This window comes from Brachyhypopomus gauderio, unplaced genomic scaffold (genome assembly GCF_052324685.1).
Source record: "Brachyhypopomus gauderio isolate BG-103 unplaced genomic scaffold, BGAUD_0.2 sc78, whole genome shotgun sequence".
Taxonomy (NCBI): Eukaryota; Metazoa; Chordata; class Actinopteri; order Gymnotiformes; family Hypopomidae; genus Brachyhypopomus; species Brachyhypopomus gauderio.
In genome coordinates this window covers 871,134-887,854 of record NW_027506899.1, presented here as the reverse complement: position 1 = coordinate 887,854, position 16,721 = coordinate 871,134, and the positions used below count along the sequence as shown (strand labels likewise).

At 40.7% G+C, this 16,721-nt stretch overlaps 1 protein-coding gene across 2 annotated transcripts in view; it reads left to right on the top strand.

The window, feature by feature from the left end:
* Positions 1-16,721, top strand: part of LOC143492540 (ribonuclease inhibitor-like) — a 71,967-nt gene that overhangs the window by 45,644 nt on the left and 9,602 nt on the right. The window lies entirely within an intron of this gene.

The following is a 16,721-nucleotide window of genomic DNA, read 5'->3' as shown; positions in this document are numbered from 1 at the left end:
CTGTGCATCCATCTCTCTCAGACATGAAGACTCACATGGAAGAGAGATAGAGAGAACAAGAGGGAGGGAAAGAAAGAGGGAGAGATGGAGAGAGAGCAAGAGGGAAGGAAAGAGAAATGAAAAATGTAATTTAGGGAAGGAAAGGGATAGAATAAGAGGGAAATAGGGAGAGAAAAAAAGGAGAAAAGGAATGGACAGAGATATAGAAAGAGGGTGAAAGATGGAGAAGAAGGGAGACAGGTAAAAAGACATGATGGGAAAGGAAAATAAGGAGAGAAAAGGGGAAATAGAACAAGAGGAGAAGGAGGGAGAGGAGTGAATGAGGGAGAGGGAGGGAGAGATAGAACATGAAAATAAAATAGAATTAGAGAAGAAGGGCTTAAAGAATTTTTAAATGGTGTGTGCACATTAGTGCTGGGTGGTATGACCAAAATTCTATATATATTACGGTTTTTCAAAATTATATTGGTTTCGCGGTATTTGATGGTTTTTCCCACCATGCATGATGTGTTAACTGCATTGATTACGAAAATAATTACTGCAGTAGAGTGGTTAAGAGTATTCCACTGTTAGAAAAATGTCTCCACCTAAGTATTACATGTAATACAGATTTGCATGGCCCTACATGATCAGTTTTCAAATGGTACCACTAAAGTAGTGAATGAATCATATAGCATGACAGTTGCAGTAAAAATGCAAAACCTGTTATTTTTTAAAATCTCTTTTAATGTGATAAAAAGCTAATAATTTGGACCATGTGTCATGTCCAGCCCCTCGCTCCTCCCTGGTCCCGCCTAGCTCCCCGCTCCCATTCGTTCCTACCCCTGTCTGTCACGCCTTCATCGTTAGTACACACACACCTGAGTCTTGTTTCACCGTCTTGTTTTCTGTGTATATAACCCCCCTAGTGTTTCACTCCCATGTTGGTCATTGTGTTTGCTGTGTTCCGTCTCCCCTGTGCTTTATTCTTCTCCTCAGTCAGTAGCCTGCGCCCACTACTCCTCGCTTCCTGGGTTTGTTCTGGTTTGTCTGCCCTGTTACAGTTCTTATTTCCCTTTGTTTAAAGTGTGTATTCTTTCCGTTTGTTAGTTAGAGATATTGTTCACCTCCCTGCTTTCCGTGTGCATCTCCTGCTTTAGTTTATTCCTCGTCAGTTGTCGTTTTGTGTATGTATCTGTGTTCTCTAGCAGTCTACCTGTCCTGTTTAAGTTGTGTTCTAGTTTTATTCATAGGTGTCTGTTGTGGCGTGTTTGTACTCAGTCTGTCGTATCACCCTTGTAGTTTCTCCGTTTCGTTACCCGCTTGTTCTCATAGTCTACTTACCTCTATATGTCGTTATCTTTCCTTGTTTAGTCCTTGGCTTGTGTTGTTGAATAAATTATCTAAATCTTGCATTTGCGTCTCACCTAGGGTTGCCACCTAGGTCTGACAAAAAAAAAGAACACTCTGTCATACGCGAACGTAAATTGTTGAAGGGGGGTGGCGAACGTAAAATGTTACCGGGGGCGACGTGAAAACCGGGACAGCGACGTGAAAACCGGGAAAGTCCCGGGAAAACCGGGACAGGTGGGAACACTAGTCTCACCTGCCCCTTGATACGTTACAATATGTGTATTTGTATAAATATGTAACTTAAGCTAAAGGTGCTGGAAAATATTGAAACTGGACCTTGAAAGTGCCATACAAGTGCTTGAATTCCACCTTGGTAAGGTGTATGAACCCTGCAAACATAACACAGTGCAAAAGAGCGGAACGTGACCTTGACACACCACAGCAGAGCCCTTGCGATTGCTAAGCCGCTACTTATTCCCTCACGCTTTGAACCATGTGGCTTATAATGAGGTGCGGCTTTTCTTTAGACTTTTCTTCACCCATCAGGGGTAGAGCAGAAAGTTAGTCAGGTGGTAGGACAAAGTTTTAAATCAAAGAAGAAAGTGCTAATTTTCATTTAGCACATGCAAGCAGCAGGCACGACAGAGAAATTTTTTCAAACGAACGTGTTGTGCCGAATTCCGACTCCCCTTGTTTGATATTCGGGAGTTACAGTGATTATTACTTAGTTCATTGAGCACTCTAGTTTTGTCCTAACTAGATATTTAGACATAATACTGCTGTAATACTGCGAAGTCATGTGGTCAGTGGTGAACTTCGGTATAGCCAGTGTGTATTTTATTTAAAATAATTACCCTTGAGCCAGTGTCTCTTTGGACATGAATAATGCTGTGATGGATAATTAAAGTCTAGCTCTTATTTATGCATAGATACATAAATCGACAATATAATCTGTAGCATCTTTATGCGGATAAACGAAGGGAGTCGGAAATGTGCACAACACCAGCTGAAAGCCAAATCTATCGCAAGTGAAATACTACAGACACCGTTCATAAACGGTTTGGTTAAATGTATTCAGTTAGGTATATACAATGTACCTAACTGAATACACTGAATATACACTGAATATACAACTGTCTGAGTTATTTACTCTCAATTACACCCCACTACTCAAAACCATAACAGACAATCTCCATCGATGGATGAATCTTCCATTATCTCTTATTGGCCAAATAGCTACAGTTAAAATGTTTATCCTCCCCAAGGTCAATTACCTTTTTTCCATGATACCCACTCACCCGACAACTTCCTGGTTTAATTCACTCGACTCAATAATCATCAAATTTTATTGGAAAAATAAACCACCAAGAATCAAACTAAGCACACTTCAACAACCAAAAACACAAGGTGGACTTAACGCCCCAAATTTTTATCAATACTTTCTTTCCAATCAATTGCAATTTATATTTAAATGGATTCACCCGTACCAATCAGACAATATTCTCCTAGACTCAGAACAAGCCCACAGTCGCAATATTCCACTCTCAGATCTTCCATTCCTCAGCCAATCAGTTAAATCACTGCCTTGTTTCAAATCTTTAACAATATCATCTGCTCTATCAGCCTGGTGGAAATTCCATAAAATTACTAAGTCCCCCTTATCCCCATCTAAATTAACATCTATTTGGAACAACCATGACATTTTAAGCAACCAAAAGACACTACACTTCCATACATGGTCAAGCAAGGGTAGAACGCACCTACAACATATTCTCCACAATAACACCAAAGTCCTATTTAGCAGTTTACTAATCCAGGGGTATGGCATCGAGAGTAATCAATTCCTTCAATATTTACAATTTAAATCAGCCATACAAGCAGGTTACAATAAAATAACTATAAACATAAACCACCCACCTTTAATCTCTGCATTAATTAACCTAACACACAAAAAAATACTATCTAAACTATACAAAACAATCTCCAAATATCCAAACTCTACACCCCCACATCCAAATGGGAAGTGCACCTATTGATCACCCCCGATGCCGACTTCTGGACCCAGATATGCAAAAATATTTACATTATGTCTAATAACTCAAACTTACAATTATTACAATTCAAATTCCTTCACAGAATATACTATACTAATGAGAAATTATCAAAAATGGGATTCACTACTAGCATCTGTACTAATTGCTCTCAAAATACCCCTGACACATACATCCACGCTTTCTGGTATTGTACACCCATTCAACAGTTCTGGGAAAAAATCATAAAATCCCTGTCAGTCATCTTTGATTCCCACATCCCACTATCCCCTTCCCTCTGCTTACTTAATGACATATCCAACACTAATCTCAATAACACTAATACGAAAATGCTTCTTATAGCTTTAACCATCGCCAAGAAAACAATCCTCATGAACTGGAAAACAAGACATAAAACCGACATCTCACTCTGGAAAAATCTTCTTCTGGACTATATTACTCTTGATAATACACCCGCTTCTAATACACACACAGATACAGAATCTCTCTCCATATGGGTTTCAATATAACTTTTCTTCAGAAATGACATTGTTACCTCAGCCTGTGAGCCTCACACCCCCCCTTACATACAAATACAATACATGTAAACATAAACAAAACATACTAAAGATCTTCTATGTATATGTGCACTTGCATGCACACATTAACACAAACAAACACTAAACAGCAAATATTTAACTTCTATATCTGCATATATCTCACCTCACCACACCTATACACACATGGGCACATACAATCACACATTCATGGACAAACACAGAAACTGCAATATTTAACCCCCCCCCCATATTGTTATTGACTTGTTATATGTACTTTTGTAAATACAAAAAAAAAAAAAAGGTATATACAATGTGGCTTTTAGCCCGGTGCGGCTTTATACAACTTTTAATTTTTTTTTTACTTTGTAGGTGCATATATTGAGTTGCGCTCTATAGCCGAGAAAATATGGACATGGCTCCTTTCTTTGGCAAAAGTTCCACTGGGGCATCATCTTTTACATCAATGTTTGGGAGAATTTGTGGTTCAGAACGTCCCTCGTTTTCAGCAAACTAGATTTGCGCTCTGTTGCATGTGTGCTTAGCGGTGCAGCAATAAAAAGCGTCCCTTGAGAAACAATTAACGACCATGCTGCGTTCCGTACACGTGAAGGTTATTTAAAACCGGTGTGGCCGGTATATGAAAAATTCTTAACAAACAAAAATAAACACCGGTTTTCAGTGCGAACCGGTATACCACCCAGCAGTAGTGCAAGTGTGTTTATATGTATGCCTAAGGAAAGAGGGAGAGATTGAGAAGGAGGGAAAGAAAAGGGGAGAGAGGGATAGAGGGACAGAGATAGGGAAGGCACAAGAGAGATGGAGAAAGGGAGAGAGGGTGGGAGAGATAAAGGGAAAGAGGGAAAGAACAAGAGGAGAAGAAGGAAAAGAGATGGAAAGGGAGGGAGATAGTGAAGGAGGGAGAGATAAACAGAAAGAGGAAGGAGGTGAATGGGAGAAAAAGGGAGGAAGAGAAAGAATGAGATGGAGAGATGGAAAGGGAGAGAAAACGAAAAAATTAGAAGAAGAATTTTTAAACAGTGTGTGTGTGTGTGTGTGTGTGTGTGTGTGTGTGTGTGTGTGTGTGTGTGTGTGTGTTTAGGGTGGACCATACCGGGATAATGAGAATGAAACCAGGACTAAAAAAATGTGAGTTCACTGTTTTAATATAATAACACGCACACACACACACATATACTCACATACAGCAGTGTGTTGTGTGTTCTCTCCTCTAATGTCTGTTCTTGTGTGCAGATGCGTGTGAGTTCACACTGGACCCAAACACAGCGCACTCAGAACTCTGTCTGTCTGAGGGGAACAGGAAGGTGACATGGGAGTGGCAGTCGTATCCTGATCATCCAGACAGATTTACTTACTGGGACCAAGTGCTAAGTAGAGAGAGTGTGTGTGGAGAGAGTGTGTGTGGACGCTGTTACTGGGAGGCTGAGTGGAGTGGAAATGTTGGTATAGCAGTGGCATATAAAGGAATTGGCAGGAAAGGACGCAGTGATGACTGTAGGTTTGGAAGCAATATAAAGTCCTGGAGTCTTTACCACTATGATAACAGATACACTGTCAGTCACAATAAGAAAGAAATTGTCATCTCTGTCCCATCCAGCTTCAACAGGGTAGGAGTGTATGTGGACTGGCCCGCCGGCACTCTGTCCTTCTACAGCGTCTCCTCTCACACACACACACTCACACACTTACACACATTCAACTCCACATTCACTCAGCCTCTCTATGCAGGGTTCTGGGTGTGGCAGTCAGTGTGTGTGTGTGAACTAGAATAACCTCCTGTGTCCTGCAGGAACACCTGAGTCTCCATGGTAACACTCCTCTACACACAACTGGACATGACGACTGATCCAGTGAACATCATAACACACACATGCTTGATCAGACTTGCACACAAACACGCACACACACACAAACACGCACACACATATACACACATACAAACACACTTTACTCTCTTTGTCTTTCATATACACATCTGATTGTTCTATCCAACTGCGTCACAACTTGCTGTTGTATGTAAAATGAGTTTTGAGGTTCTGTTTTTTTCTTGATGACATAGGGATGTACTGGGATGACATTGGGAATATTCAAACTAATAACATTGTCAATGCAAAGCAGGATCAGTTTATCAATCATTTACATTTTACATGTACAGGATTTTGGTAGAGCATCTTACAATCATCATTTACTTGGAATATTTGTTTATTGACATAGAATATCTGTTTACTACAGTCTCTCTCGCTGAACAACAACCTCAGTGACTCCTTCATGCATTTTTTGGGCATCACATGTCTTTAAATCCAGATTTCAGAATGGACGTCACGGGGAAGTTCATGAAAACTGTACTGCTCAGTTAATCCGTTCAACTCCTTGAACAGAAGCACAAACACGACATCTATATCCTGACAATTTTATGTTTTTATGTTTTTTTTTTATGTCAATTTTACAATCCTGAGTAATTTTATGTTTGCTATTGCCAGTTTGGTTTTTGTCGCATAACGTTGTCATATTTTCTTGAAATATTCCTTTTCCACGATAAGAAGTGAAAGAAGGATTTTTCTAGTGTGTTTGTTAATAATTTCTTGTCTTTGTAAATCATTTGTAGTATTCCGTTAGTCATTTGTGGTGTTTTTGTACATCATTTCTAATGTCTTTGTTAATCATTTCTTGTGTTTTGTTTATCATTTCTAATGTCTTTGTTAATCATTTCTAGTGTGTTAATAATTTCTAGTGTTTTGTTAATCATTGTGAGAAGGTATAGACTGATGTGGCCTCAGTAAGGATGACTCAAAACTCTTGATCAGAATCAGACTTTATTCATCATACATTTTACAAGTACAAGATGAAATGTTATATTGTCCTGGGCCCAGTGTTAAAGCACCGAAAACCCAGAGCTGCGGCAGACATAAACTTAGACGTGCCACCTTCACAGAATGGGTGAGAAACATAGAGAGATAACACCAGGAGGAGACGAAAAATATGACCACCGATTATTCTCGCAAAACGGGACAACAGTCTGTGTGCATGCAAAAAATCCCCATAGCACATACAGCATTGATAACACAGACAGTAAGCAGTGAGAGGCAGGAATCGTTCACAGGGGGGGAGGGGGAGGGGCAGAGGCCCCCAGTCTGGCACACAGTCTTTGTGTCAAAGTTCGCGGTGGAAGGCGAGAGCCAGCTCTGACAGTCTCTGTGTGGGGGTAGGAGCAGGAAACCAAGACGACGACCTTCTGGAAGAAATTTTATGAATTTTTTTGAATTTATGAAAAGTTATGAACACTCCATTGAGAGTTAAGGGTCTTGTTTAGAGGCCCAACTGGTTGGTTCCTGCTCCCCATCATGATGGACAGGTGTGTGTCATCAGGGGGAGGAGCCTGGACTCTTTAAAACAGAGACAGCAGCTGTCTGGACAGCAGGGTGAGGTCTTCGTGTGGTGGGACATCCACCATGTAATGGAGGAACTTTACAGTTGCATCATTTCACCTGTGTGTGTGTTTGTTCTGTGATTAGTGTCACCATGAACATACACAGTAGCACATTTACTGACCACAGTGGTTCAGATGTTTGTCTGAATATAAATAAATACTCTAAAGTTGATGTTGTAACCTATTGTAACTCAGGGGTGGTAGAGGCTGGATGCAAATGTGAGCTTTTATGTGGTTTATTATAAACGTAGTGCTGGGCGGTATACCGGTTATTTTTTCATATACTGGCTAGGGCTGCCACAAATGATTATTTTTATAGTCGACTAATCGCCGATTAATTTTTATGATTAGTCGACTAATCAGATCATATGTTAATTGAATATAAAATATACAGCTTATCACACTAGAATGCAGCTGCTATTATATAACCATCATTAGATTTCAGCTATATGTTAACTAAAAATAAAAACAATTTATATCATAGGTCATTAACACTAGAAGCGCCGCCCCTCGTTTGCATACTTATACCTAGAAGCGCGGAGGGCCGGTCATCTGACCACTTTCACCACATACTACTAGCGCCGTGTTGTTTTCACCTACTTAAAGCGAGCCTCGGGCGGTCAAAAGACCGCTGAGTCTTTACACAGGGAAGCTGGTACTGACACATAATTAACGCTAGATGGCGTTTTGCACAAAAGGAAGAATGAGCCGCCCAAACAAAATATTCGTAATGGTGACATTTGCACGTAACGTCAATATGTTAACAAATTAATGTGACTAAATAACCTTTTAGAATCAGTGCCTTGTGACCTTGTTCTCAGTAGCTTCCCCATTGCCAGTTTTGTTTAGTTTCATATTGCATTTCCTGGTTTGTGTGAAAACGTAAATGCAAAATATAGTTTCAGTTTTGTTTCTTGGTTAGTGTAATAGTTTGCTTGGTTAGTGTAATAGTTTGCTTGGTTAGTGTAATAGTTTGCTTATTTGTCTGTGTGTTATTCTGTTGGCATATATGTCACTATATTATCATGTTCGTTCGCCACACCACTAATCCACTGGCCTGCACCCCCACTGTGAAGCATTCACGTCTTTTGTCTTGCAATGCAACAGACTGCGCTGCAGCCTTCCACCCCCACATCGACAGAAAGCTTGTTCAATACTCAGAGTACCAAAGTGAAGCCCACAGACCGAGCTAAAGCAAGTTTGTTTGTATACTCAATGTTACACCATTTCAAGTTTTAATGTCTAAAAGTTGTGTATGTTAGTGAATTGCAGGCTATGGTAAACATAACAAATCTACAAATAAATGTCTATAATGTTTTGTGTTAGACAAAGAACAAAAAGCACAAATAGGCAAAATAATTACAAAAATATCATTATCAATCTTATTTACTTTATTCTATTTTATAATTTGTCACTTTATTTCTTATTTACTTTACTTTTTTATTATATTGTTTACTTTTTTACACTTTGTTATTTTAATATTTTATCTTTAACATTTTCTTTTTGTCTTATCTCCTTTTTGTTTCTTTTATTTATACTGTAAAGCACTTTGAGTTGCATGTATGTATGAAAGGTGCTATACAAATAAAGATTATTATTATTATTATTATTATTATTATTATTATTATTATTATAAAAGGTAGGCTATGTACATTTGCGTAACAAAACTCAAAATTATTAAAATTATACTTTTGATGGCTTCACAAATATAGTTGCCTCTCTCCTGTCTAATGTTCACTTTTTTTATCTCGCCGTATTGTGTTGCCGTTTCAAATGGAGAGGTGTTTAATCGGTGAATAGCCGATGTGTGATCCCACGTCCTAACGACCATGTTATCACCGAGCGTTATCACCATTTGGTGATTTACAACTAGCTTATATTGCATAAGATTCGTTCCCCACCTCAAATTAAGTTCCATTTATGTAGTGAATTGTGAACTTGAGAATAAACCTCCACCGTTGTGGTGAATGTTTATGCACTGTTTGAACAATATTTATTTATTACAGCCAGGTTTAGGAGGTTGTAGAACACAGCTACAGGCCAACAACGGGTGCATCCCGTCTCTCTTTAGCGTATATTGAATAAGTTTCATTCCCCACCTCAAGTCAAGTTCCCTTTGTTTTGATTTGTGTGTCAGCTTCACACAACTCAACATTCAAAACACAGCTTAGGTGCAGTCTTTGCACATTTGCCACAGACCAGTCGCTTACATGTCTGGCAGATGTCATACGTTTTGTTCCCTGAACATCTGCCGACTTGGCATTGTTTTCTTTTTGAGGGCGGGCAAGGAGCTTCAGGTAAAATTCGCTTTTGTGCCACTGCCCTAGCCGCTTTCGCCATTTTCTGCTGAGCACACAGCTCCTTTACCAACTCGAGAATAAACCTTCGTCTACTCAGGTTAACGTTCATGCACTGTTTGAACAATATATGTGCATTAATTGCAGCCAGGTCTAGGAGGTTTTAGAAAACCGCTACAGGCCAACGACGGGTGCCTCCCTTCACCGAATACAGTTGTGCGATTTGATCCATAACATCAACGCCACATTTAGTCGTGTTGTAATATGAAACAGTTTCAGGCAGTTTCTTTGCGCCATTATCAATTGAAACTGTCTGATGCATTGAGCTCAGGATGCATACATTTTTTTTTAGGTTTTGCCTGGTAAATTTTCCAGCCCGCAACACCTTGATGGAAAATCTTTCAGACTGTGCCTGTGTACATGGGGGCATCTCACATCTGATTTTATTCATCGTACCAACAATAGTGGTTTTGTTCGCCAAAAGGGTGTTTGCAAGTGCCAATGAAGTGAAGAAATTGTCAGTCGTTACATTTCTTCCTTTACCCGTGAAAGGCTCCATCAAACGCAACACAATATTTTCAGACAACCGTTGACCAGCCGGCCTGCTTTCATCTTTCCCTAGATAGGAAATGGCGTTCAGCATATATTTTGTTTCAACATCAGCGGCCACCCAGAACTTGATCCCAAATTATCGGATTTATTGGCCATGTACTGAGTGAAACGACAGCGAGCTTAAATTGGGAACAGTTGCTCATCAACAGTTATGTTTTCACCGGGCGTGTAAGAAGCAATACTGTTTTTCACAAATTTATCAAATATCTCAGAGATCATGGCAAATTTATCATTTCGCAAGGCGGGCAGCCCTTGTGCTCTTGTCATCAAAGCGCAGATAGCGCATGATATCTCTGAATGTCTGTCTAGACATTGTCTCTTTGAAAATGGAATTTCCCAAGTCAGCAGACCAGTATTCATCAAGTTTCATGCTTTTACCGGCTGTTATACCTCTCAAATAAATGAAACCCACAAATGCTTTCAGTTCGTCAGCTGTGGCCCTGGGGTTTCTCTCACAATATTGCACTCTTGTGCTCTACCCCGAGGTTTGCCAGCAGTTTGTTCAAACCACACCGTACCGTCTTTGGCCTGAAATGAGTCACCACCACACTCAGTTTCAGAGTCCGATTCTGAATCAGATTCAAGATTCAGATCCATTTCACTTTTGCCCTCTCCATCCGACACCTCACATTGTTCGCCCTCCGATTCCATCTCATCAATATTGCACAGCATGTGCAGCACATGCTTTGGGGTGTACATCACTCTCCGTGCCATTTTTATAATGCACTATGCAACCGTTCAAACACTCAAACCAAGGAGTCACGCAAACTGTGTTGCTGTTCAAACGCCCAAACCGAGCTTTCAAGCAAGCAGTGTTGCTGTTCGATCACCCAAACCGAGGAGTCACGCAAACTGTGTTGCTGTTCGAACACCCAAACCGAGCTTTCAAGCAAACCGTGTTGCTGTTCGATCACCCAAACCGAGCTTTCAAGCAAGCTGTGTTGCTGTTCGATCACCCAAACCGAGGAGTCACGCAAACTGTGTTGCTGTTCAAACGCCCAAACCGAGGAGTCACGCAAACTGTGTTGCTGTTCGATCACCCAAACCGAGCTTTCAAGCGAACTGTGTTGCTGTTCAAACGCCAAAACCGAGTTTTCAAGCAAATTGTATTGCTGTTCAAACGCCAAAACCGAGCTTTCAAGCAAACTGTGTTGCTGTTCGATCGCCCAAGCAGTTTTCACTCAAACTGTGTAGCCGCAGCCGCTTAATTCTTTTGTAATGCCAGTGTGTCAAAAGCATCCAAACATCAGTGATGTCAGTAACGCGTTACTTAGTAACGCGTTACTCTAATCTTACCACTTTTTTCGGTAACGAGTAATATAAAGCGTTACTATTTCCAGTCCAGTAATCAGATTAAAGTTACTTATCCAAATAACTGTGCGTTACTAATATTTTCTCTAGTAAAATATATATTTTTGCTTTCTTCTTGGCTCAGTTCTACTTTTGCGTCTGACCGTAGCGCTCGACTCCGCACGCGACCCTGTGAGAGCGCGAGCACGTTTTACAAGTCATTCTTTGTTGTGTCCTCCCGTAACGATATGTGGTAGTATAAAGAAACACCCCTCAAAAACAGGGGAAGGAACATTTACCTGATGAATTTTAATGTTGCTTTGTGTTCCACGTTTGAAAAGTGCTGGAATTTTGACTAACGTCGCCTACTTTAAAATGCTTGAAATTGTAATGGTATTTCGTTTCACAAGCTGTCTGACTGAACTGGGGTAGGTTTCCCGAAACGATCGTAGCTTCATACGAGGTTACAAAGTACTTGGCGCTACGAACATTTCGGGAAACCCACCCCAGTTCGCTTGTATTACGTTTACAAATAAATTTACAAATAATACAGTGCAGCTACACAAACGTAATGTCAGGAGATACTGTAGCGACTCCTACTCCTCACGGTGAGTCTTGCCCTTTAAGTGACACTGGGGGGCGGAGCCTGCGCGCGCCAGGGTTGCGTTATCAATAAAGTTTCCCTCCTCGGGATTTTTGGATTAAGCAGTTTCTGCCTCGGTTACCGAACCTGCTTCAATACATTGTTAATGTTAAAAATGCACTTCCAATAAAGTGAGTATTGGAAAAATTTATTTTGCTGCTGAATGTAACTACTAAAGTAACTTGTAATCTAACGTAGTTTTAAAATCAAGTAATATGTAACGTAACTAAGTTACTTTTAAAAGGAGTAATCAGTAATCGGATTACTTTCTCAAGGTAACTTAGCCATCACTGCCAAACATAATGTATGTATCTAACAGCTAGCCCTGGCGAAGAGGGATTATACCCGAGAGATCATTTCTTTGAGATATTGACTTGATAAGTAATTACCATTCGCAGAATTCCTGCAAACTAATAAAGCATTTATTAGGCAAAGCAAGACTCACTCACGGTTTTAAAACCATTGATGTAAACTTATATATAGTATATATTAAATAATATTAATAAATAAAGTATATATTTTAAGACTTTGAAAAGTGAAACACTTTCACTTTCATTCAACGGACGAATTCCGTTTTGTCTTTACACATAATCAGTTTGAACTTTGTGAATAATTTAGTTTTGAAAACTATTGATCTTTATTTAGTTATACTAAATATTAAATGACATACGAATCTTTGCCACACCCGCTGGCAGAAAAGAGAATCACAGTCTTGAAGTGTAGGCGACGACGATAATATTACAGAGATACGAGCCTGTGCAGGGTTTCTTTTAACAATGTAAAAATACTAGTTTATTAAAAGAACAATTCTGGGAAAAGTCATGAAAGGAGGGTTCTGAAATTGGATCCAGTGCAAAGATATTATTTTATTTTGTGCTGGTGCGGTCAAGTAACCGGTGCTCGGCGCTTCTAGGTATAATTAGGTCGAATAGAGGCGGCGCTTTTAGTAGACGTCACAGCGACCGGCGCTTTGGCGCTTCTAGTGTTAAACCTTTAATGAAATATGCAGCTTGTTGCAACAAACAATGATTAAAATAAGGATAAGGCACTGTCTTAAACACAAAAATAAATACATTAATAGAGAAATTATTTTCTTTCTTTCATTTGTCTCTGGCATCAAACTTACTTCATTTGATTTAAATGTATCTAGGTACCTGAAACTAAGGAATTATTCACAAAAATAAAGTTTTGGTCTCACTGACGTTCAGTGGTGTAGTCCTAAAAAAATAAGTGAGGGGTCGCGGGATGGCGAGTGTAAGTTGTTGAGCGGGGGGGATGTAACCTGTACACAAATTAAGTATTATATCGCGATCTATCGATCGCCAGTGGTTGGCGAATTACTAACGTGTCAAGTTTAAACCTAGCTTTAGACGTAACGGTCTCAGCAAAAGCAACACCTGTTAAAGTAAGTGGGGGGACGGCATCAAAAATATGTTAACAAAATAACGTTTTTAACACTGGTTAAAATAACCCCCCCCCCCCCCCTGCTACACCCCTGCTGACGTTACAGAAAACACATGAATGCGTGCTAAGGCTAATGAAACAAATCGCCATCGCTAATGTTAACTTTTACAGCTATCACGATGAGTAAGTACTAAGTTAACGCTCTGTTTATGCTCATTTTAGCAGCTAACTAAAATTGTGACATGGTCACAATCAGTCACAACCTTTTCAGGAACTCATACGTCGTGGTTGTGCTGCCGACATAATCATGACTAGTCGACTAATCGTGGCAGCCCTAATACCGGCCACATAGGTTTAAATAGCCTTCACGTGTCCGGAATGCAGCACGGTCATTAATTGTTTCTCAAGGGACGCTTTTTATTGCTGCGCCGCAACAGAGCGCAAATCTAGTTTGCTGAAAAGGAGGTACATTCTGAACCACAAATTCTACCAAACATTGAAATAAAAGATGATGCCCCAAAGGAACTTTTGCCAAAGAAAGGAGCCGTGTTTGTTGTCAGGTAGTACATAGGGTTTTAAAGTTCGGACGTGGACCAGACAATTTACTGCAAATGCTGTTGAGCAGGGTGTTGTTTGACAAAATAAATAATATTGGGCATATACATGGAAGTACTGAAGAGCTCCACAGTATCGTCCACTTGGTGTCCAAAGTGCCTTTATCCAAATGTGCCACATCCTTATCCAAGACACTGGCCACTATACATCAAGAGCATTTTTTTACTAAAACAAAAAAACATCTCACATAAAGTTCATTACCTATAGCTTCATTATTAATTGGCCAAAATATGATATAGCATCCAAAAGGCTAAACAATGCTGAGGAAAATACTACAGTACATACAGTACATAATACTGCTTATATTCTAATATTTAGTATGCATTTTCTTCCGGTTTACTGTTCTACCCAAACTTGACAAACTCCAGCTAGAGTAAACCTTTTCTTTTTCTATGATGTCCAAAAGTACACTGCTCAAAAAAATAAAAGGAACACTTAAACAACACAATATAACTCCATCAACCACACTTCTGTGAAACCAACCTGGGGTGGGTTTCCCGAAATGTTCGTAGCGCTAAGTACTTCGTAACCTCGTATGAAACGTATGAGGTTAAGAAGTACTTAGTGCTACGAACATTTCGGGAAACTCACCCCTGTTCAGTTAGGAAGCAACACTGATTGTGACTCAATTTCACCTGCTGTTGTGCAAATGGAATAGACAACAGGTAGAAATGAGAGGCAATTAGCAAGACCCCCCCCCATAAAGGAGTGGTTCTGCAGGTGGGGACCACAGACCACTTCTCAGTACCTATGCTTTCTGGCTGATGTTTTGGTCACTTTTGAATGTTGGTGGTGCTTTCACACTCGTGGTAGCATGAGACGGACTCTACAACCCACAACAAGTGGCTCAGGTAGTGCAGCTCATCCAGGATGGCACATCAATGCAAGCTGTGGCAAGAAGGTTTGCTGTGTCTGTCAGCGTAGTGTCCAGAGGCTGGAGGCGCTACCAGGAGACAGGCCAGTACACCAGAAGACGTGGAGGAGGCCGTAGGAGGGCAACAACCCAGCAGCAGGACCGCTACCTCCACCTTTGTGCAAGAAGGAACAGGAGGAGCACTGCCAGAGCCCTAGAAAAATGACCTCCAGCAGGCCACAAATGTGCATGTGTCTGCACAAATGGTTAGAAACCGACTCCATGAGGATAGTATGAGGGCCCGACGTCCACAGATGGGGGTTGTGCTCACAGCCCAACACCGTGCAGGACGCTTGGCATTTGCCAGAGAACACCAGGATTGGCAAATTCGCCACTGGCGCCTTGTGCTCTTCACAGATAAAAGCAGGTTCACACTGAGCACATGTGACAGACGTGACAGAGTCTGGAGACGCCGTGGAGAGCGATCTGCTGCCTGCAACATCCTTCAGCATGACCGGTTTGGCAGTGGGTCAGTAATGGTGTGGGGTGGCATTTCTTTGGAGGGCCGCACAGCCATCCATGTGCTCACCAGAGGTAGCCTGACTGCCATTAGGTACCGAGATGAGATCCTCAGACCCCTTGTGAGACCATATGCTGGTGCGGTTGGCCCTGGGTTCCTCCTAATGCAGGACAATGCTAGACCTCATGTGTCAGCAGTTCCTGCAAGAAGAAGGCATTGAAGCTATGGACTGGCCCGCCCGTTCCCCAGACCTGAATCCGATTGAGCACATCTGGGACATCATGTCTCGCTCCATCCACCAACGTCACGTTGCACCACAGACTGTCCAGGAGTTGGCGGATGCTTTAGTCCAGGTCTGGAAGGAGATCCCTCAGGAGACCATCCGCCACCTCATCAGGAGCATGCCCAGGCATTGTAGGGAGGTCATACAAGCACGTGGAGGCTACACATAATACTGAGCCTCATTTTGACTTGTTTTAAGGACATTACATCAAAGTTGGATCAGCTTGTACTGTGTTTTTCCACTTTAATTTTGTGTGTGGCTCCAAATCCAGGCCTCCATTGGTTAATAAATTTGATTTCCATTGATGATTTTTGTGTGATTTTGATGTCAGCACATTCAACTTTGTACAGAACAAAGTATTCAATGGGAATATTTCATTCATTCAGATCTAGGATGTGTTATTTGAGTGTTCCCTTTATTTTTTTGAGCAGTGTATATATATTAGTGGTGGGACTTTAACGCGTTAATTTCGATTAATTAATTACAGGGAAATTAACGAACTAAAAAAATTAACGCATTTAACGCATGCACTTTTGCACCGTGGAATGTTTCTCAGTGCACGAGTTCCAGGCAGAATAGGCTATATGGACGCACAATAAGATCATGATGGAGATGACAGAGGAGGCTACGCTGGTGGATGGGAAATTTAAATATAAGAAACTTCCAGATGGAAGTACAAACACAAATAGTGTTATTTGCACTTTATGTAGGACGGAGTTCGCTTATCACAGGAGCACTTCCACCCTTCATTACCACCTCAACGCAAAACATGTTGGTGCTAACGCGCAGGTCAGTAATGATAACTTGGCTGCTAAATGTATTACTAGTACGAGCAAA